Genomic DNA, 22,291 nt, shown 5'->3' on the forward strand with positions numbered 1-22,291 from the left:
CTCATATTCCTCCTCTTCCTCATCACTGCTGTTTTAACAGTATTGTTCACTGTTTTAATAATGACAGGTCTTATATGTCCGGGTTTGGTTGGTAACCTGTGTATGGCACTAATATCTTCCTCTCTTAAATTCACATTCTCCTTTTTAAGAATGCCCTGAACTTTTTCGGTAAGCTTTATTTGGGTTTCATTTCTTTCTTCTATAACGTCATATATTTTTATGTTATTTTTCCTTGAATATTGTTCATTTCTGTTTGCCTTTCTGTTGGCCTCTATGCACATGTCCTCAGATTTCAGTAGTCTCTCTTCTATTTCTTCTATTTTCTTGTTGTATTCCTCATCCTTTTTATCTAATATATCTTTCAAGTTATCATTGTCAAATTTCAGTGTTGTTAGTTGATCCTGTAAGTATCTGGTTTTTTCTTCTACTTTGGAACTGACTGTCTCTAAAATTTTCTCCTCCATTTTGCTCATTATTTGTGTGATAGTGTTTGTTATTAATGTTTCTATGTCTTCCTTCCTAAGCATTGATTCCTGCATTATATCAAGCTGATTTTGAATCACTGATAAGTTCATGCTCTCATTGCTAGTGTCACTTAGTTCCGATAATGTTCGTTTAGCTTGTTTTGTTGGTTGTTGTCCTGTTGTTTTGTTTTGTGTTTGTTGTGTTTTTAATAATGGTTTGTTTGCCCCTTTTGCACCTCCTTGACTTTGGGCTGGACCAGCAGATGAAGATGTAACTGCACCTTTTGGATTCATTTTACTTAAATTTCTTCAGTGTTTTGGTTTTCACTAACGGTTAGATTTAAGGCAATTGACCTTGAAATTTTAACTGTAAATCACTGACTTGACAGGTATTATTTCATTCCTGTTACAGCAATTCCTTTATGCTACTGTAAACTATAATTATCTCCAATCAATCACCAGACCCATATACACTTCACAACACAATAGTGTTTATAATCCAATGATAATAGCTGCACTGATCACTATTATGTACTTCAAGTTTTTCCTTAATCCATGTGATCCAGGTCTCTCAATGTGAACAAAGGAAAGACAAAGAAAAATTCATATTTTCACTAATATCTCCGAAGTTAAAACTCTCTTTTTAGTCAAATTTCAGCATCTTGCAGTCCATCTCATAAGCTTTATCTTCATGTACTTTTTGACATTTTATCCCTCACTAATCCATATGTAATTGGCAAAAATGATCAGAGCACTTTTACACACACATCTCAAACATTTTCCCCTCAGGCACTCCATTCATTATATATATTCATTCATTATTAGTTTTCTGTTCATAAAAAGACTAATGGTGATCAACTTAAAACAAATCCTATCAAACAATTAGTTTATTCCACAAAATAACTACAAAACTGAAAATTTTCACTACAAAAACATGAAAATTCAACAGCATGTAATGCTTTAAATGAAAAATAAGTGACTTTAAACATAACTAACACATTGAAATCATTAAGTTTACATGGACTGCTTATTCTGAGTGGAAAAATTATAAAATGCCATGCATGGTAAAATGGAATAGTAAAATTCATACATACTTTATAATGTTACTAAGAAGGTGCACAGGGGACAAATTGCAGCAAAATATATTTTTATAGAATATGTTCATAGTAAGTAAAATTCTTTCAACTACACAATATTCACTAGTGAACATTTACATATGTAGGTAAACTTAAGAGCTTAAGAAGCAATAAAATTGATGTTTCCACTTTTTAACTTGAAAACTGGCAACTTCGGAAAAAATGCAAGCAATGAATATCAATTTGTCCAGGGTTTCTTATATAATGCTAAATTATCAAGTAATGTAGAGATAGGCCCTAAAATTTCCAATGATAATATTACATTAAATAAAGTCTAGAAAGTAATTTCCAAGTCCTTGAAATAACCAAAAATGATTTCACAAATGTGGAGTTTATGATAGTTTTGTTATTATCAATAACAGAAGTTTTAATTTTTAATTTAAAGTTGTGATCCACAAAGAATGACAACTCTTGCCTTAGGCTAGTACTTATAAGTAGAGATCTATTAGTTTACTTCCCTTGCAATTACACAATTGAGTGGAAAATGAAAACTGTTTTAAACACAATATCATACTTTTTTGCACAACAAAATCATTAAGGATTTATTCATTTGTGTTTGATTTACCCCTCAAGACATGGTTCCAATGATTCTGTCAACTTACATATGGTAAAAAATTAACTTTTAACAAGCCAATAATAAAACGAAGTACCTGTAGGTAAATAATAGTGCAGATAATACAGTTTTGCTTGTATCAAAATGTCACAATAGATCCACTTTTTGTAATACAGAACACCTGGTAGGATTAGTAAAGGTGCAATTATATTGATCTCTATTTCCTATGCCTAAGTAATGCCTAAATTTTGTGTTCACACTGCTAAGAATATAGAACTGCCACCACATATTACAGTATTGCTATGATAATTGATGAATGTCAAAAAAGGGTGCACAGGGGACATCACTTTTGGCTTTGTGAATGTTTAACAGTCCTTAATATGTGAAGTTGAAAGCTGCTTTTGTATCCATTGTAACTCCCTTTCAAGGAAAATAGAGTAAAAACCCATTTTATTTAAAGAATAAAAGAAATCTGACACTTAACGACTGAAAAGGTGCACAGGGGACATTTTTGGGTGTATAGACATTCATCAAGATTCTGAGAAAATTAATTTATTAAACAAAAAAATCATACTGTGTCTTCACAGCTGAAAGGATAAAACTCCTAGAAAAACATTAGGACTTAAGAAAAGTAATGGGGTTATGAAATTGTAGTGTTCAACATTTAAAATAAGTATTTTTTCACTATTTTTTTATGAGGGGGGTTCCATCACAAGATGTGAAATATTGGTAAGAATAAGATGTAGTTAATGAAAAAAAGTATTTTGCTTTAACTGTGCAGAGTTTAAGTTACATAAAAAAGCCAAAGCTGTAACAATAAAGCTTGGTTTGAAAAAGTAAAACACAGTTGAAAACTATCCTACATGTAAAATGTCACACTTTTTTGGGTGCACAGGGGACAAAATTAGCTATATAATTTAATATAACTTTAAAACTGCTTGAGCCATTAAGCTGAAATTGCACACATTTATTGATTACATTGATTTGGATATAATTTGCCCAAAAACACATTCTAAAACTGAACTGAATTAAAGTAAGGTGAGAGAGAAGAAAAAGCTTCATTATTTTGAAAACCACCCAAATGTCGTCTGCTAAAATTGTAAAGTTCATTCAATTTGCTCCAAAACTGGAAGAAATATTGTCAGAGTAGCAAACAGCTTGGAACCTGATCAGACGCCGATTTAATCGGCGTCTGATCTGGTTCCAAGCTGTTTGCAAACGCTGTTAAATTCGCCAGCAGCAGGCTAAGGGTTAAGTACACTGAAACTATGGGATGTTAAGTCATGGCTAGAATCTTCACTAACAAAAGTAAAAGGCGTCAGTGAACCGTTACATTTTAAAATTACGAAAACATCTGGAAAAATAAAGGTTGTTTATAAAGGGCAACAGCATCAGTTATGGACTGTGTTAGATGGCAGAGGTACTTTTCTCAGAAATCTACCAACTTCAAAAATAAAACAGTTAAAACCAAACTATAAAAACATTCTAGAAAAAATTGAGACAATTAAAAAACAAATCAGTGCAATTAGTTACATGTTTGAAAGCAGTGAAAATCATCTTTGGTGGAAAGCTTTTTTGGAGAAAATAAATACAGTGATGCCAATGAGAACAAAAGAGGACATTATATGGATTACTCAACTACCAAAACAGCAAAAAAAACAACAAAGAAACATTAAAGACAACCTGGATCCAATACTTAGAAAGATGTTGGAAAAGGAAACACTAAAAGTAGACCTGTGGTAATTATATAAATACTATGTATTATTTATAATTTATTATGTATTTGTAATGTGTTAATTGGTGAGTTACGAGTGAAATATAATATATATTTTTATGCATCTGACTGACCAATGTAAGAGCCAATTTTACCAAATAATTTCACCTTGTTTAGAGCATATTGAATGGTTTGGACATATACATGGAAGGTCAAGGTCACATTTGAAGATCAAAGGTCCAGTCATGTATGAAATAGCTACTGTTAAAATTTAAGATTAAGACATCATATCAGAACATTTTATTAACATGATAAATGATATTTTCCAAAAATTAATTTTAATTTCTCTGAACACATTTACAGTTATCCTGTGAAAAAAGACGAAATTTAAAAACTAGCCGAGGGAAGCAGAAGTCGAAAAAAAAACAGAGCGTATCCACGGAGGTATTTGTTCGGCTTTACATTTATTTTCAAAAATAATTCAGTTATATACCGTAGTTATATCGAACAGTTCACCTAACCATCCTTCCATGGCACCCCATAGTCTGTAAGCAACTGCCTAGTTTTTCATGCAAAGAATCATTGTATATTATAAGTACTAGAAATCATATACTAGTACACCTTGGGTTTGGAGTAACTCAAAAGAATCTTTTAACAATGATGGACTGGCAACAACCTAAAAATTAGTTTGTCATGTTTGTAGAAGGTGTTAAAATGTGAGTGTTTCTTCAGCCAAACTGTTTTAGCCTTAATTTAGTGCAGATAAAGAATTAAAGCTGACTTTCATGATGAGAAAATGGCTACTGCCATAGAATAGGCAATAACACAGATCTATATCATGAAAAAAAATCTGAAAAAATATTTGGTTCTGAAAAATAACACCAAGTTTACAAGGATATAATGTACTGTGGTTGTGTTGTTTCAAGCATTTTAGAGCATAGTGCCAATTTAAAAATAATTTCCTTTCCTTTTCAATTGAATCTTAAAAAAATATAAATATATTTGTTGCTTCGTTTTGTTTATGTTCCTGTATTGTGTATTTCAGGAAGAAGTGGTGTTAACCGTCAAAGCACTGTAGTACAGGTCAATAGAAAAAAAACTAAATCAACAACACCAGCAGTGCCAAAGAGAAACAGACAAACAGGTAAAGGAAAAACAGTGTGCATTTTATATCAATGTTTTTAGAATAATAAAGGTATTAATTTGTTTCTGTTTAAATGATTAATTGGGTGAACCAAAAGTGTGAGCCTTTAATTGCGACCATTTAATAACATCAAAACTGACCAAAAAGCAAACATTATTCAGAGTTAGCCACAACATTCAGTGATCAATAACTTACTAGAAGAATGTCTCTATAACTTGGCACACATGTATATTAATATAAATGAGCCGCGCCATGAGAAAACCAACATAGTGGGTTTGCAACCAGCATGGATTTAGACCAGCCTGCGCATCCGTACAGTCAGGTCAGGATCCATGCTGTTCGCTAACAGTTTCTCTAATTCCAATAGGCTTTAAAAGCGAACAGCATGAATCCTGACCAGACTGCGGATGCGCAGGCTGGTCTGGATTGATGCTGTTTGAAAACCCACTATGTTGGTTTTCTCATGGCATGGCTCAAATGTCTTCCATAATACTGGACCTGTAACATTAGTTTAATTGTTTATTCATAATGATAATTAAGTCTTCCTGATTTAATCTGCCTCCCTGTTCTGTTAAAGTTCAAAACTGTACTGCTCCATCTTTCAGACAGTACCATGTATAAGTTTGTAGAGGAGTTAATAGAAAAAATACTTACATAAAAGTGAACAGTGCAGATTGTGATAAGACTGCACAGATGTGCAGGCTGATCTTGATCTGCTCTGGTGGCAAAGGCATAAACCTTTGCCACCAGTAGCCACAAAGTTGAGACATTCAGGGGTTGTTACTTAATTTTTCTTTTAATTATAACATGGTAACTGTTATTTGTCTTCAGGAAGGCGAATCATGAGATGGAATAGCTCAAGATGGATCACCATACTCACTGATGATGAGAGGAAAAGACACATAGGGTTGATAATCATCTTCGAACTTCTGGGACATTTACTACTGTACATTATCTATGTTTTAATAATGACCAGATGTATCAAAGAACTTTTTGTTATGATGGACAGAGTTTGGAAAGCTATTTTGTTAGCACACTTGGGTCAATTTCTGTGTGTTCTTACAGTAAACACATACTTGGAACACTTTTGTTTTGTGTTTTGTAATGTTAAAAAGTCATTTCCGTGCAGTTTATTGGTTTCGTATCCTTCCAGGCATTCACTTAGTATTACGCAATAAACAGATCAGCACATTTTTAATATCACTGGAAGACAAAGCACTCAAAGGTATAATTGTGATCTCCTTTTTGTCTGTTGTCAATCTGTACGTCTGTTCACATTTAGTTATATAAGGCTTGGTCAGACTGTTTGTCTTCATAAAATCTCGGCCAAGTTCGACAGTGGATCATGTAGGTTTAAAAAGTAGTTCACTAGATCAAATTACAGATAAACCTTGTGAACACTCTAGAAATTTTTAAGTGTTATGGTATTGGATCACTAATAGAGAACCTCCTTTTTTGAAGAAAATTCCTAGTACCATCAACCTACTTTTACAGCAATTTTTAGGGGGGTGTAGGTTCAAGCCTACTTTCATTTTTTACTAGTAAGTTTTTATTTCTTTCAATACTTATTATTGATGTTTTGTACAAAATGCTGATGTCCGTACATCCGATAGAATTTTTGTGTCTGCTGTGTAACTCTTGAAGCCTTGAAGGATTTCAACGACACTTGGCACAAATGTTCACCACATTAAGATGATGTGCAGAGTGCATGTTTCGAATGGCTCCCTTCAGTGTCACACAGGGGTCAAACGCCATATGTCTTTGTTTCATGTATATATTGCTCTGCATTGCGGTGCTTTTGTTTTTATTTGGCAGATACCATATTTGTTCGCTTACTATAATTTTCATAGAATTACTTCCCTTTGATGTTGCTAAAAATAGTTTATTTTGTAATTATGTTATTTGCCTTGGGTAAAAGCCAAGTATATTTTTCTGCGGTACAACATTAATGATACATTCAATTTTTAGGTGAATTTTGACATATCTGATTTTGTACACTTATTTTTTCTGTTGACTTAGATTTTTTTTAGTTATTTCTTCGCTTTGTCTTCCTGTTGGGCTTCAACAGTCAGGTTCTTTGATAGGAATTGATATGCCAAAGAACTAAACTCTGACTTGCCTAATTTTCGAGTAATCTCCCTTTATCATATGTTGCTTGTCTGGTGTATAACTGGAAAAGTATTAGAGAATTTGATTGAATATTAATTTAGTGAGAGGCCATTGAAAGTAGGTGCAGTGTCAAAGAACAATAACTCTTCCTTGCCTAGTTTTTCAATCACCCCTTATACAAAATAATGCTTGTCAAGAGTACAAACAGCATTTGACTGAAACATAATATAATGATAGAAGTTATTGAGCAGAAGTGCAGTCAGGAATAACCATATTTCAACCATATTTTTGTCAAGCCCGCTCAAGGAATCGAAGACATAGTTGTCCAAATGGCTGTTCGGTACCGTCCAAGTTGATTTGTCCAGACCATAACTTTGACTTGCATGGAGCAATCACATTTATATTTGGATTGCCATGAATGTTAACCTCAGTTAGACAGAGTGTCATGCCCAAACCGCAGGTTCCTATCTCAAAGGTCAAGGTCAATCTTGGAAGTCAAAGGTTAAATTCAATAATGACTTTGCCTTGAGCATTTTGTCTTCGTGCATAGAGGGATTTTGATGAAACTTGGCACAACTGTTCACAACCATGTGATGAAGTGTCATGCGGAAGAATAAGGATCCTAGATCTAAGGTCAAGGTCACACTTGGAGGTCAGAGGACAGATACAAGAATGACTTTGTCCGTAGCATTTCTTTTTCATACATGGAGGGATTTTGATGTAACTTGGCACAATTGTTCACCATCATACAACAGAGTGTCATGTGCAAGAAACAAGGATTACTTCCCTTTCTTGTTACTATAAATAGCTTATATTGTATTTTATAACTGGTTGTAGGGAAAAATCAAGACCACTTTTCTGAGGTACAATATGCATGACACATCCAGTTTTGAGGTGTATTTCAACCTATCTCTACTGCTAAGGATTTTGGTGTGGACTTAGAATTTTTTTAAAAATTTACTTCCCTATGTTGTCACCATAAGTAACTTATTTTGTAACTTGCAATGATTTTTATTTGGCATACATGTTTGCCTCAATTAGACATGGTGTCATGTGCAACTCCTAGTCCTTTTGACAGCTGGCGGGCTAGACATGTTGCCTGTGGGCATCTAATTTATTATCTCCCTTTATTACACAAAATAATGCTTGTCTGGAGTATAACTTGAAATGAATTAATGGCATTTGATTGAAACTTGACATAATGATAAATAATTTAAGGGTGGAAGTGAAATGTCCAAGAACTATAACTCTACCTTACCTAAATTTATAATAATCTCCCTTTATAATTTTTCTTCAGAGCATACTATGAAAAATGTTAAAGGTACCTAATTGAAACTTCACAGAATGATTAAAGCAATTGAGTGGAAGTGCAGTGTCAAGCACTTGCTGCAGAGAGTATCATTCAGTTTAACTGATTCCTTGTTTGTATTTGAATTAGAAATATATGTTATATATACACATACATACGAATGTATGAATTCTATATATTAATTAATTTTTCAAAAGATAATTTTACTTCTTATTAGACTGACGTATTGATCTATTCAGCACCTGAGTAATTTCATGTAACATTCTTGATATATCGTTTCGCATCAAGATTGTGTAACTGATTTAGGCATAGGAAATAGAGATCAATATAATTGCACCTTTACTAATCCTACCAGGTGTTCTGTATTACAAAAAGTGGATCTATTGTGACATTTTGATACAAGCAAAACTGTATTATCTGCACTATTATTTACCTACAGGTACTTCGTTTTATTATTGGCTTGTTAAAAGTTAATTTTTTACCATATGTAAGTTGACAGAATCATTGGAACCATGTCTTGAGGGGTAAATCAAACACAAATGAATAAATCCTTAATGATTTTGTTGTGCAAAAAAGTATGATATTGTGTTTAAAACAGTTTTCATTTTCCACTCAATTGTGTAATTGCAAGGGAAGTAAACTAATAGATCTCTACTTATAAGTACTAGCCTAAGGCAAGAGTTGTCATTCTTTGTGGATCACAACTTTAAATTAAAAATTAAAACTTCTGTTATTGATAATAACAAAACTATCATAAACTCCACATTTGTGAAATCATTTTTGGTTATTTCAAGGACTTGGAAATTACTTTCTAGACTTTATTTAATGTAATATTATCATTGGAAATTTTAGGGCCTATCTCTAACTGATTATTGATGGAGCTAAATTGCTTGGTCAGTATGTACATGTCTCAGTATTTCAAACTTTTTGTTCTTAAGTTTGATTCAGTTTTCACTAACATACAAATGGTTGTAGTATACCTTCATTAAATTTCTTGTTTCATACCATTACTTTTTTGTACATTAATAAGGTTGTCAATAATGAATCTCTTTGTCAGTGGAAGAACATGTATAAGCAGATATACTTGTATTTTGTCTACCAATGTGATTGGTTTAAAACTTAATTTCTGATATCAGGGTATATTTTTATAATTGAAATATTAAGTGTTGTACATTGTAACAGTTCGTAAATTCAGAAAGTTCATAAACAAATACACAAAGCCTATTTTTTCATTTTAATTGTAATCAGTTTAAGCTACTTTGTAAATTTATGTTGTTACTTAAATTGTTTGTAAATTTACATTTCTTAAAATTTGAAAGTTAGAAGTTGACATCTAAGTTCTTCAGAGTTACGCAATAATGGCCAATTTTAATGATCAGTTTAAGCTACGTCATAAATTTAATAACCAAGTTATTACTTGTTCGTAAATTTACGAACTGTGCCAAATACATTTCTTCCCATTTGTTAATTTTTCACAGTTTTCATCTTGTATATGAATTTACAGACAAGTAACAACTTTTTTGCTTTGTTAGATTTACATTTCTTACAATTTGTTAATTTTTCACCTTTTCATCTTGTTTGTAAATTTATTAAGTTTCTCAAATTTTAAAGAATGATAAACAAGTAAATCACTTTCAGCTACTTCGTAAATTTACGAATTATGTCAGCTTTACAATTCTTCGCATTTGTAAATTTTCCACAGTTTTCATCTCTCTCGTAAATTTTCAAAGTGGAACTTTCAAGTTTCTCAGTATTTGCAAAATAGAAATTTTAATCACTTCAAGCAACTACGTAAATTTACGAAGCTGTTACTTGTACATAAATTAAGAAATTATGTCAGATTTACATTTTTTCACTTTTATAATTTTTTCACAATTTTCCTCTTGTTCGTAAATTTACGAAGTGGAACTTTTGAAGTTTCTCAGATATTGGCGAAATAGAAATTTTAGTAACTTCCAGCTACTTCGTAAATTTACGAAGCTGTTACTTGTACATAAAATAATGAATTATGTCAGATTTACATTTCTTCGCATTTGTAAATTTTTCACAGTTTTCATCTTGTTCGTAAATTTACGAAGTGGAAGTGTCTCAGGTTTTTGTAAAAAAAGAAATTAGTATTACTTTAAGCTACTTCCTAAATTTACGAAGCTGATACTTGTACATAAATTAACAAATTATGTCAGATTTACATTTCTTCGCATTTGTATTTTTTTTTTTCAATGCACATTTCTTTTTTATACATATGCAAAGCTGATTGTTCCATTTTTATTTGTTACCTTATTTCATGCCAAGCCTTGGTAAACTTCGTAAATTTGAAGACTTTTAAAATCCAATTAATGTATTAGTTTATATGAAATTTTTACGACTTATTCCATTCGTAAATTTACGAACATGTCTTACTTAATAATATCTTAGTGCTAAACTTTAAGTATGTTTTTATTTCTTATGAAATGCCATTTAATGGTTGTTTGTAAATTTACGAACTTTATTATATTTGAAAATTTCCAAATAACATCGCTTTTGACAAACTTCGTAAATTTACGAACTACTTCTTTTGAAGACTTTTAAAATCCAATTTATGTATTATGAAATTTTTACAACTTATTCCATTCGTAAATTTACAAACTTGTCTTAATTAATAATATCTTAGCGCTAAAACTTAAGTATGTTTTTGTTTCTTATGAAATGCCATTAAACGGTTGTTCGTAAATTTACGAACTTTATTATATTTGAAAATTTCCAAATAACATTTTTATTATGTATTATATGTATTATATATATATGAAATAAATGTATCATGACATGTCATTTTATGTGTTGATTTTTACTTCCATTTAAAAATTTACGAAGAAAGTATGTTGTAAATTGGGAAAAAAGCACGTAAATTTTTAGGTGATGAGGTTAAATGTGTGAAGAAAAGCGTGTTGATTTTTTCTTCGCTAAAAAATTTACGAAGAAAGACAAACAGAATTTGGAAAAAAAGCGCGCTTTTTTTTAAGGTTTTGGCTGAAAAAGAGGAATCTCGATATAAAATCCTCTTTTAAAATACAACCAGTTTATTTTAATTTAAAGCCATTTAATCAAAGTCTTCCCGATTCAAAAAGAGTATTTTACTGAGAAAAAAGGTTCTATCTGGCTTGTAACAATTCTCTGTGTAGTATTTTAAATTAAAAGATCCCATCTTTTTCAACCTTCTGCGTTGTTACATTCTCATTCTTCAAGTTTTGTGAAACGAACAGTATGTAGCAGCTGTTCTAATCACGAGAATATCATTAGACCACATTCTCTATAATAATTTGTCTTCATCGATGTGTTGTTTCACTGATCTAGAGCTTAGTTGGTTACAGAATCTAAAACTAGAGAAATTTGAAACATAACACTCGAATATCAGTTTATCTTCTTCAAGCTCTTGAACTACTTTAGCTACATGATGATAAATGATATAATATAATGATTCTTTTACACTTACATAAATTTTACTGAAAATATCTAAAATAACACATATCATAAATAAGTGATCTAAATGCTGTTTTCCTGCTGATGAATGCTATAGCTGATGAACGCTGCATTTGATTAAAGTAAAAAATATGTTTTTGAGATGTACTTTTTATTTCATCGAAACATTTTGTTCTAATAATATATCAAACTTTTAACAGATTACAGGCGAGGAAATACTATGATCATACTCCCTTAAATATGGAACTTTTAATAGATACCGTCTACTGCAATTCTGTAAAATTCAATTTATGAAAAAATATTTTAGGAGATAAATTGAATGCAAAAGCTGTTACGGCAGTTGAGATAAGTCTTTTGACTGGCGTTTCCGGTGATTTAACCCATGACGACAAAACCCATCAGGCACCCGAATAACAGATGACTCCTGTGCTTTAGTGACAACTAGCGATTCATGCACTGATTATATATCGTTTCTGTAAATTACGGAAAAATCAGGTACCTTGATAGTTTTTCTCCGCTCCTTATAGATTTTTTCTCGATTTAAAATATGTTATGTTACAGTACGAACGTGCCTTTACGCTACAAACGATAAATCTGTAGTGGAACTGATTGTGCATCACTGAAACGTCATGACGTCACTTCTGCATACAGACATTAATTCCCGCGCTTTGTGTTGCTATTAGAAAGAGTGCTACAAAGAAAGAATTCTTATTTGCTATTTTGTAAAATACGGTATGCAAGAAAAATAATCTGTCAAAATAGAAAAGCTTATACATGTATGTATAAGATATGCAAGAAAAAAATCAGTTACGTGTTTACGAATCGGATAGAAATATCCGTTCTTCGGCCACCTGCGCATGGGCGGTAACTCGGCAATCCTCGTTACCGCCCAATGTGCAGGTGCCCTCGGGACGGATATTTCTTTCCTATTCGTAATTACATGACATGTATTATTATTCCTGAATACCGGCATGTGTGACTTAGTCTTTCTATTGATTTTATTTTTTTTATTTTGCTGGGTTTAACGTCGCACCGACACAATCTTTCTATTGACGACTTTTGATAAGAAATTGCTGTTGAAAGCAAATTATATATACATTGCAGAAGGTATCACAAATGAGTTGGTATTTAATATAAATGTTTTTATTCTTAATAGAGTAAGCATTATTTGAAATAAACAGCTATTTTATTTTATTTATTCACACGTTGACACGTTTCTAATGGGTTGTGTAAGGCCATGAATTATCAATACCTACTGCATTACAACAAATGCTAATATTCGAAACATCGGATGCCTCCTAACAAGTACACTTATTTAAGCATTCCATAAAAAGCTTTAGAGGTCAAAAGATATACATTAGCAGTTAAATTTGAAACTGTTTCCCTATGACATAAACCTTTTATCAAGCTTTTAGTTATCAAACATTATCTCAAACCTAACAACACTGCTACTTTACTCAACATTTTTAAAAGTGTTTTAAAATAAAACATGTTATTTTGCATTACAGCAGAGTGTAAACAGTTATTATTTCTGAAAAATGATATATCATTATACATGTTTACAGTTTGTTTAGTTGATACTAATTTGTTTTAGCTCGATTGTGATGAAAGCTTCAAGCTTATTGTAACCAATCTCGAGTCCGCTTCCTGGAAAAAAACAACAGTACTGGTGTCATATGAGAGGTCATGGTCGTGACCCCATTTTGTGTTCTCCATGTTTCTCTGTTGAATAATTTGCAAAATTGAAGATCAAATTGTACTGTTTTATGTTTGACACGATGTAGCCATCTTTATCGTGATCAACTCTTATCTGTACATGTAAAAGTAACATGTTCGCAGGAATAAAGTAACTGAACATTGCCATTCTACGTTCGGAATTCCATTCAACATCAGTTTTACTGATAAGAAAATATTAATAATAAAAAAAATCATCAAAGTGATAATTTTAAAAGGCCAGTCGTAAGACATTATCAAAATAACTGAAATTAAGAAAGAGAGTGTGATAATGAATTTATATATTTGTGACAATTTTCAACAATGTGAACACGTTTTATAACAACAAGCTTTCTTATGTTCTATGCTTCTTAAGTACCGTCTACAAATTTGATTAAGTCCCAAGGTCAGCGTGCCAGGCGTAAAAATTGTCTGAAAGCTTAACTTTTTTATGTGTTATTATTTCCGGTCCCACAGGGTCTTGTAATCCATTTAGTATTATAATAGAGATTTGTTTTGAGAGATGTCGCCTGCCTTTTTTCTCACAGAACACAATCTCAGTTTCAATCACAACGAATTATTATTATGCTAAACAGTGTCCTATGTTTCCAAACGATTCTTCTGAAAGATGACTTTAAAGAAAATAACATCTTTTTCCCTCATGAAAATGGCATTTAACAATGATATAGGTTTTATTTCACATAGTTACCTTATCCTAGCGTACAAAGTAAATGCCTTATATATCTTCATGCAGAACAAGATACTATAGTGATATTGATATTAATAAAGTTATTGACAATATTCTACTCTAGCTTACAGCCGCATTAAAATTTCTTGCTCAGATAACGTTTTGTATCTTCAACGAGAGGTGGCATGCCGGCAAATGTGTGATCGATATGGTAGTTTGACATACTAAACTAAAACTACTTTTTCAAATATGGATACATATATAATGTTATATGCAAGTACCGATAGCAAATAACAATTATCTCTGAAATTATAGTACAGATTACACTTCAATCAGTAAACTATAGATAAAAATACCAGTCTTTGCTATAAGGATTAAACTAAAACCTTTCTACCGGATTGAAAATAATACACATCCAATCTCTCATGAAAAGTACGTGACGTAGTGCTAATGAACCATGTTTATCTTCTATTTTCATCAATCATTCGGGGATATATAGTTTTGATGTCAGAGTCTTCCAGAAGTGTGTGATAATGAGAGCTGATTAAAACAATTTCTCATTAATCACTGCCTCCTTTGCACGACCCACTGCATTATGCATAGAGCGTTTATTGCCCCATTAGAAAAAGTATAATATATACTTCTTCTGTTACAGAATTTCTTTATTTATTTTCAAATTATAGCACAAGAATTCGTAGTTTCGACCTTTGGCAGATCCTACTACATACTGTTTTTGTGAAATTATTGTTTTGTCTTTTACTGAGGTCGAAATGACACTCTTATTAATCGAACCTAGAAGGCAACAATATTTTCATTATTAAAACATTACGTTAAATCTTAACTGGAAACAAAGAAATCAAATACAAACGTTCGCGGCCGTCATTTTTCCCAGTTATATTGTGGGCAACGTCACATTGTTTTGCGTCAGAATGTATGACGTCTCAGGGGGTTGTTTATTTTCGGCAACGCCTACAACTCAAGACGTTTAATCATTATTCATGCAAATGTGTTTAGACCCATGGCAATGACCATAAATTAGATTGAATAATAATGACAGTAATAATAATAATTTATTATTATCATTACTATTATTATTATTATCATCATCAAACAATAGAACAAAATGTCTTAACGCTTAAAAGCATGACATTCAGCTAAAAAGAATACTGAAAGCCAACAACAATGCAATCATTGAGAGTCTAGTACATTAGATAGGGTACGGTTACGGTAGAGAATCTTTGCTACTTTCTGCAGAAAGCTGGGAACAGCTAAAATCAGGGTGTATTTCATATGTAGCTCAATAAATCTCTAGGGTCTAGGACACCTGGCTACTACTATAATTTAAAAGATAGCTTTCCATATCTGGGGGGTGGGAATAGCATTCAGTATTTTCTATCTGGTATGAAAGGGATTGTTTTCGTGTTTTCGTGCTTTTGTTGGACTTTTCTTTGAGAGTTTTAAGGTGAAGAAGTCGCAGATATGTACGAGAAAGAGAACTTATCATTTTGAAACAATTGCTGTACATATACATGTACATTAAGCAATGGGCTGTACGTGTATATTCTTTTCATAGTGTATTTCTTGAATCATTGCAAGCATGTGTAATGTTTTCATTGATAAAAGTATTAATGAACTGTTTAATGTATTGTTACTGCATGCTGTAATTATGATAATTACTCATAGTCATCCTGTACATTCCGCTTGATTTAGATCTGGTATCATGCTTAATGTAAATTTCATTATTATAATCATTATATCTTTGTACGGAGAGTATTTGTTAACACACTTGTTTGAAATTTTGGTGGGATACCGGTATTAGATTGTTTATCAATGGGAAACAATTAAGGTCAAGTGGAGTGAAGTATTGTAATTTTTGAAATGTTGACTTATTTTCTTTCCCTTAGAGTATTGCATTGTAGAGAAGCTCTGATACTTTCTCCAGAGACATTTTTGAAAGCTTAATAGCATTTAGACATTCTCGAAACCTTAATAGCACTTAAACATTCTCGAAACCTTAATAGCATTTAGACATTCTCGAAACCTTAATAGCACTTAGTTATTGCCGTTTCTTTTCATAACGTTACTTACTTAACATATTTCAACATCACAGCTTTTAAGACGAACTTCCGTCTTACAATTGAAACATATTTTATAATACAGTAAGGTCTCATATAAGCAGTCTAAGTCCAGTCGGTTGTCCTGAACATTTCTAAATCTATTTTATTCTTATGTAAACGTTATGTATATTTTGTTGTAAGTAACTACTGAGAAATGTCATTTTCTAATACCTAAAATAAAAATTCAAGTGAAAGCTGAAATTTGTGGTGATGATTGCTTCTTCGAATCGTAAACGAAACCATTTTAGTGTAGAACGTAAATAACCGACGAAGTCACAAGGACAATTAGGCGCTGCATTAATCTTTGTGTTGGAAAATCATCGGAACAGATTGTTGTACAAAAATCCATAGAATGTTCAGCGTATAATGCATTGAATAACTGTTTTGTTCTTTGTATAGGTTATCCCCGCGGCTTGAGACAGATAATGTTTACAGTTAGACAGATACGCGCAAACATGATAAAACATCCTACCATCTCCAGCAAGTAATGTTTTTGCACTAGCTTGCACTATTTCAGAAGCGTTTTTGTGAACAGGTTACTGTAGGTAACAGTGCAGAAAAGTCGGGAAAATTAGAGCGAATCAGTAGAACATTGTTGGACAAAACACATAACCCTAATACAATTATCTGTCCGTTTAACTCTCATTGATATGACATCTAATCCGTCAGAAATAAATGAACAAAAGATAATAGTCACTGTTTCTTCTGTTCGTATGTGAACAAATTGTGTTGAATAAGTACTTCACTTACAAGATTGCCTTTTATTTGTTTTCCAGTAATATCTGATAATCAGACCTTCAATCGAATCTAATACATCATGTCTCAAATATTCAAGTTATCTTAGAATTGCTCTCAGTTTTGAGATGTGTCAGGCTCGCTGGTTTAGATACTTTTCCGTGTAATTACTATATGACAGGAAACAATTTTTTGGTATACGTTGTAATCATATAATTACAAGTTATTTAACAAGGATATAGTGATACAAAATATATTTTTATGATAAAATGCATCACTCCTTCTGCATTGTTTTGAAGTTAACGTGTCTGCGTTTACAAGCATGACTATGTGTGTTGTCTGTTTTCTGATAAAAGCTGTCTCATATGATGGTTATGTGCGTTTTTAATCGAGCTGGTCATCTATAAAATCCAACAGAACATGCAGATTTTGTGACGACATGTTGAAAGTGGGTTGATTTACCAGTACTTGTAATGAAAAAATATCATTGTAGGACTACCAATAAGAAAATAAATTTTACTGCGTCTCTATACATTTTGTTGTTTCTCATGCATGCACTATGGCTAAAATACAGATGTCACTTGCATATTGTTACCAGAATGACAATGCGTTAAATATTTCTAGTTATAACATTACTGTTAACTGTGTATTCTTTGGTTAACTTAAAATGGATGAAAAAAATGTTTAAATCGCCAAGAACGTTGGTTTTCTTTAATTGTTACAAGTAAAATTTAGGGTTTTCCTTTTCTTTCATGTACCATTGTACTCATATGATGGGGCTTTATTAGAAATATATCATTTAGATGCATATGTCGTTTTATCAGACAGACATTTAATCTGTTTGTAACATGCAAATATCTACAATAGTTCAGACTACTATTTAGAGATAAATTAAAGATAACTTACCAGTGTATGTAGTTATTTTGGAAGCATGTTTGTCCTTTCCAATAAATAGAATACGACACACTTTCATTCCCTCTCGTAAATGAATGTAAATATTGTGATAATTAACTGTAGTATATCTTCTACTTTTATAGTTCCTTCAGGTACTTTTGCTGTCAGTGCAAGCATCGTTCGGAAAATTTTCGCTTCGTAAATCAGATTTGAAACAAATACTCAGAAATCTCTGGTGAATTTCTGTTATTCACCTGCATTGTTTATTAGGTGAGCTATCGTCATTTTGAAATATATATTTCCGTTTTAAAATATATGTTTTGAACTGTTTTTAAATAATAGAAGCAAGGGAGCATTTCTATTTTAAGATCATTCTACGTTTCCCTAGTGATAAAACTTTATTGTCTGAAAATTTAATTCTATGTTCTTTATTTACACTATTAAATTATATACTGCTACTTCTAATGTATGGAAAGAGTTCTAAAAGAATGCATCATGCAGGTTAAGTATCAAGAATAAAGAATACAATGTAAATCATGTTAGACTGTTTAAAATTGAGGTCTGAGGCTAGTGGGTACAGAAACCGTATATAGTATTTTTATCAATTATATTGACATTTTTACAGAAATATTCTAAACCAAAAACCATAATATGAGAAAATACATTTGATTTCATATTATTTTTTTAGAAAATTTAAGCATTTACTTACTTTTCGATGTCCATACGTTCATGAACTTCATTTAATTACAAAATGCTGTAGAAAGCCTGGAGGGAATTTTAACTGCAACACTCCTAACTTTGAACTTCCTTTCTCCTTCATTCATTTTGTAATTTCTAACTTAATTTTTTTTAACTTCTAGCCGAGTACTTCCGTATTTCTAACTTTTAAAGTCAAACTTTATACTTCTAACTTAAGTCTTCATGACTTCCTACCTCTAATTTCAGTACATCTTACTTCTAACTTCCAATTTCTTAACTTTCGTCAAACTTCTAAACCCCTTCATTCTAAATTAATTGCATCTAACAGCCATCTTCATCACTTCTAACAACTAACATCCAACATTAAAACTTCTATCTGCCAATTTCATTCCTTCTATAATTTCTTTACTTCTTTTTTATTTTTTAGACTTCTTCCTTCCAAATTCATTACTTCTAGCAGCCAACTTCATTATTTCTAACAACTGACTTCCAACTTCATAACTTCTATCTGTCAATTTCACTCCTTCTAATTTCATTACTTCATTTTTTAATTTTAACTTCTTTACTTCTAACTTCCATTTTCCATACTTTCAATTTCAATACTTATTTCTTCTAAGCTGCAATTTTATTACTTCTAGTTTGCAACTTCATTTCTTCTAACTTTCAACTACATTATTTTTTCTAATGTGAAGGAAATAATGAAGTTGGGAGTAGTACGAAAGGAATGTCGAAGTTAATATGTAAACCTATGGGTAATTCTAGCTATCGTCCTACTAGTGCAGGAACAATATTTACGTCAGGTTTAGGAATGCAGTTTTCAGACAAGTAATTGGTATTCCCATGGGAACAAACTGTGCACACCTTGTCGCAGATTTGTTTTTATATTGTTATGAAAGAGATTTTATGTTGGGTCTTTCTCCAGATACACAGGCAGACATTATTACTGCATTCAATAATACATCACGCTATCTAGATGATAAACTTAATATGGATAACCCGTTATCCCTAGGTGCTGCAGTTATTTATTTATTTATTTTTTTTTGGTTTAACGACACATCGACACAGTTTAAGGTCATATGGCGACTTTGCTGCAGTTAGATAAAACTATCAACTCGGATACATTTGTGTACTACTGCTTCATCATCTAGATTTATGGATTACTTGCGACAATTTAATATATATAAATGGGCGGCGTGGGTAAGAGTGGGCTAAGGTACATCATAAACAGGTTTTAGCTCCCCAGTGGGGGTTTTGCCACTGCAAGAAAATATCTTTAAACTTAGAGTATAAGTAAGTAGCAGTAAGTTTTATTGAAAAACTAACTCACAAATTTAAACTTGTAAGACGTCCGAATTCGAAAAGTTTGCAACGAATGCAATTACTCAAGTAACACAGGCACGGGTAATCACAAGTTTCTCCTATCTGAACGCACTAGTGACACGATAGCTAGACTTACCAATACGTTTAACAACTTAAAGTTTGCAACGAAAGACCGGGACAACAGAGTAAATTATTCAGTGACATATATTTATATGATGCAACTGAAGAAACGTTATTCAGAACCACTTCGAGAAATATGCATATATAAACTATGATGCCAGATAGTGAATGAGAGGGACTAAATCTCAACGTTTAGCTCCTAATTCAGTTGACAAAGGTATGTGAATCTTTGCTACAATGTATAGATTTGTTCAACCATGCAGTACAATAAAAATCCTTTCACTGAAGTATACTATATCAATTCAATGTGTGTTTAAGTTCGATTTATGTTTCTATGACCCAATACAGATCTCTCTCTCTCTCTCTCTTCCAGTTATGTCGCAAAGAAGTGTTATTTATATACTTATATATTCTACGGTCGCAGTCTCTGAGGATCTATATATAATTAGTTTGTAGCATCTTTCAACACGTCCATATTTTAGCGATCGGGTCAAGCACAGCTTCATTAACCTCCAGAGGTTTTGTGTTTTACACTGAGTATCTTCGACAGGGCAGCAGGTAGTGAGCAAAAGCATGGTTAATCGATTTGTACTTTGAAATAACATACTTATATCATTTTGTTCTTGAGACGATATATTTTATGTTCCTTTAATAGCTTTGTTACAGCGAAATCGATTATAACTGTGATGTTATGATCTTTTCATCATTTTCTTATTAGAATAGTCATCAGTCGAAGATTCCACTACCGGATGTCATCTATTTATATCTGGCAATCAATTATTGATTGTTTTCATGAAACACATGATATTACTAACGCCAACTCTTTACAGACATATTGATTCCCATTGTGAGTTCTATCACAAATGGACAGTCTTGATTTTGTATATTCAAGATTATTACAATTTCTGACATCTTCCCATAACGTGGAGAAAGAAATTAAATTACACAATGATTATTATGTTCACTTTCCTCTAGGATTACACCAATTATTTAGGCAATCAGTGTCAGTTTTAAGTTTTGCAAATATAACCTGCCTTTCATAGATTAACATATGGTTCATTTTATAAACAAACCGTTGAAACAATATAGATAAGAGAGCATTTGTCAGATACCGTGGCTTATGGGTGCCGCCATAATGAAATCCCGAGAGTATAGTCTCGGCAAATACTTGGATAGAATTAGCATTATATTTATCTTGGAATTATATTAAATACAAATATATGTTACATCACAAATAATAGGATTGAAATTCTATAGAGTCAAACCTTTTGTACATAGTTTGGCACGCAACTGGATCGAATGAGCATTAATGACAGGATAATAATACAAAGCGTAGCCAATACGCGAAAGTACGATGCAAAGGCGCGATAACACGATGCGGAAACGCGAACTCAAGACCCGAAGACGCGATATCGATAGCGCACTTTCACGTCGTGTTTTCGCATAGAAGTTTTGCAAAATTTACGCTTTATCCAAGGGCAAAATTACGATAGTACCAGGCTAAAATGAAAGATTCATATCGCAATATTGTTGATTTGTGATATTGCCTCACGTTGTGTCTTCGCATTGTATCTTTGCGTCTTCGCATCGTGTACAAGGCCAAGGGACCTAACGAATCACTTACAATAAAGAGCCTCATAATCGATTTAAACTTGAAGGTTATCTGAAATCCAATGTGTTTTGACAATACAATGTCTCGAAAACGGGAAAAATCAAAAAGACAAAAAAGCTGACGTAAAAAATTTTTTTTTAATCCATTTTCAAAAATTTTTAAAAAAGACATTTTAAATTTGGCCCTTTTTAAAAAGAGAAATTTTCCAATAATGGGCATTAGCCATTTAAAATAGACCTGAAAGCAAAAGATTCCTTTTAGGATTTAAAATGCGTTAAAACTTTATTTTGCAATATTTTTTTAATGGCCTTCTCACCAAAAATGAAATGCGTGTTAAAACGAAACAAAACTTTTCATCACTTTTTGGAAAAATGAAATAAAAGAAATACCATTCGGGGAAAAGACAAACAAACTTCTCTTGTTTTACATTGTCATTACTATGGGCAAAAAAAACCACAAATGACACAAAACAATAGATTAAATTTTCTATTGTCTCTACTGATATTAT

At 31.9% G+C, this 22,291-nt stretch overlaps 1 protein-coding gene and 1 long non-coding RNA gene across 4 annotated transcripts in view; one reads left to right on the forward strand and one right to left on the reverse strand.

The window, feature by feature from the left end:
* Window positions 1–22,291, reverse strand: part of LOC123557060 (glycine receptor subunit alphaZ1-like) — a 121,293-nt gene that overhangs the window by 80,287 nt on the left and 18,715 nt on the right. The gene's annotated exons all lie outside the window — the stretch shown is intronic.
* Window positions 3,412–6,224, forward strand: LOC123538888 (uncharacterized). The gene is made up of 4 exons (XR_008370977.1): window positions 3,412–3,892; window positions 4,231–4,311; window positions 4,913–5,011; window positions 5,843–6,224. It is a non-coding gene; the product is annotated as an uncharacterized LOC123538888 (long non-coding RNA).

The sequence above is a fragment of the Mercenaria mercenaria genome, chromosome 5 (assembly GCF_021730395.1).
Source record: "Mercenaria mercenaria strain notata chromosome 5, MADL_Memer_1, whole genome shotgun sequence".
Lineage (NCBI taxonomy): Eukaryota > Metazoa > Mollusca > Bivalvia > Venerida > Veneridae > Mercenaria > Mercenaria mercenaria.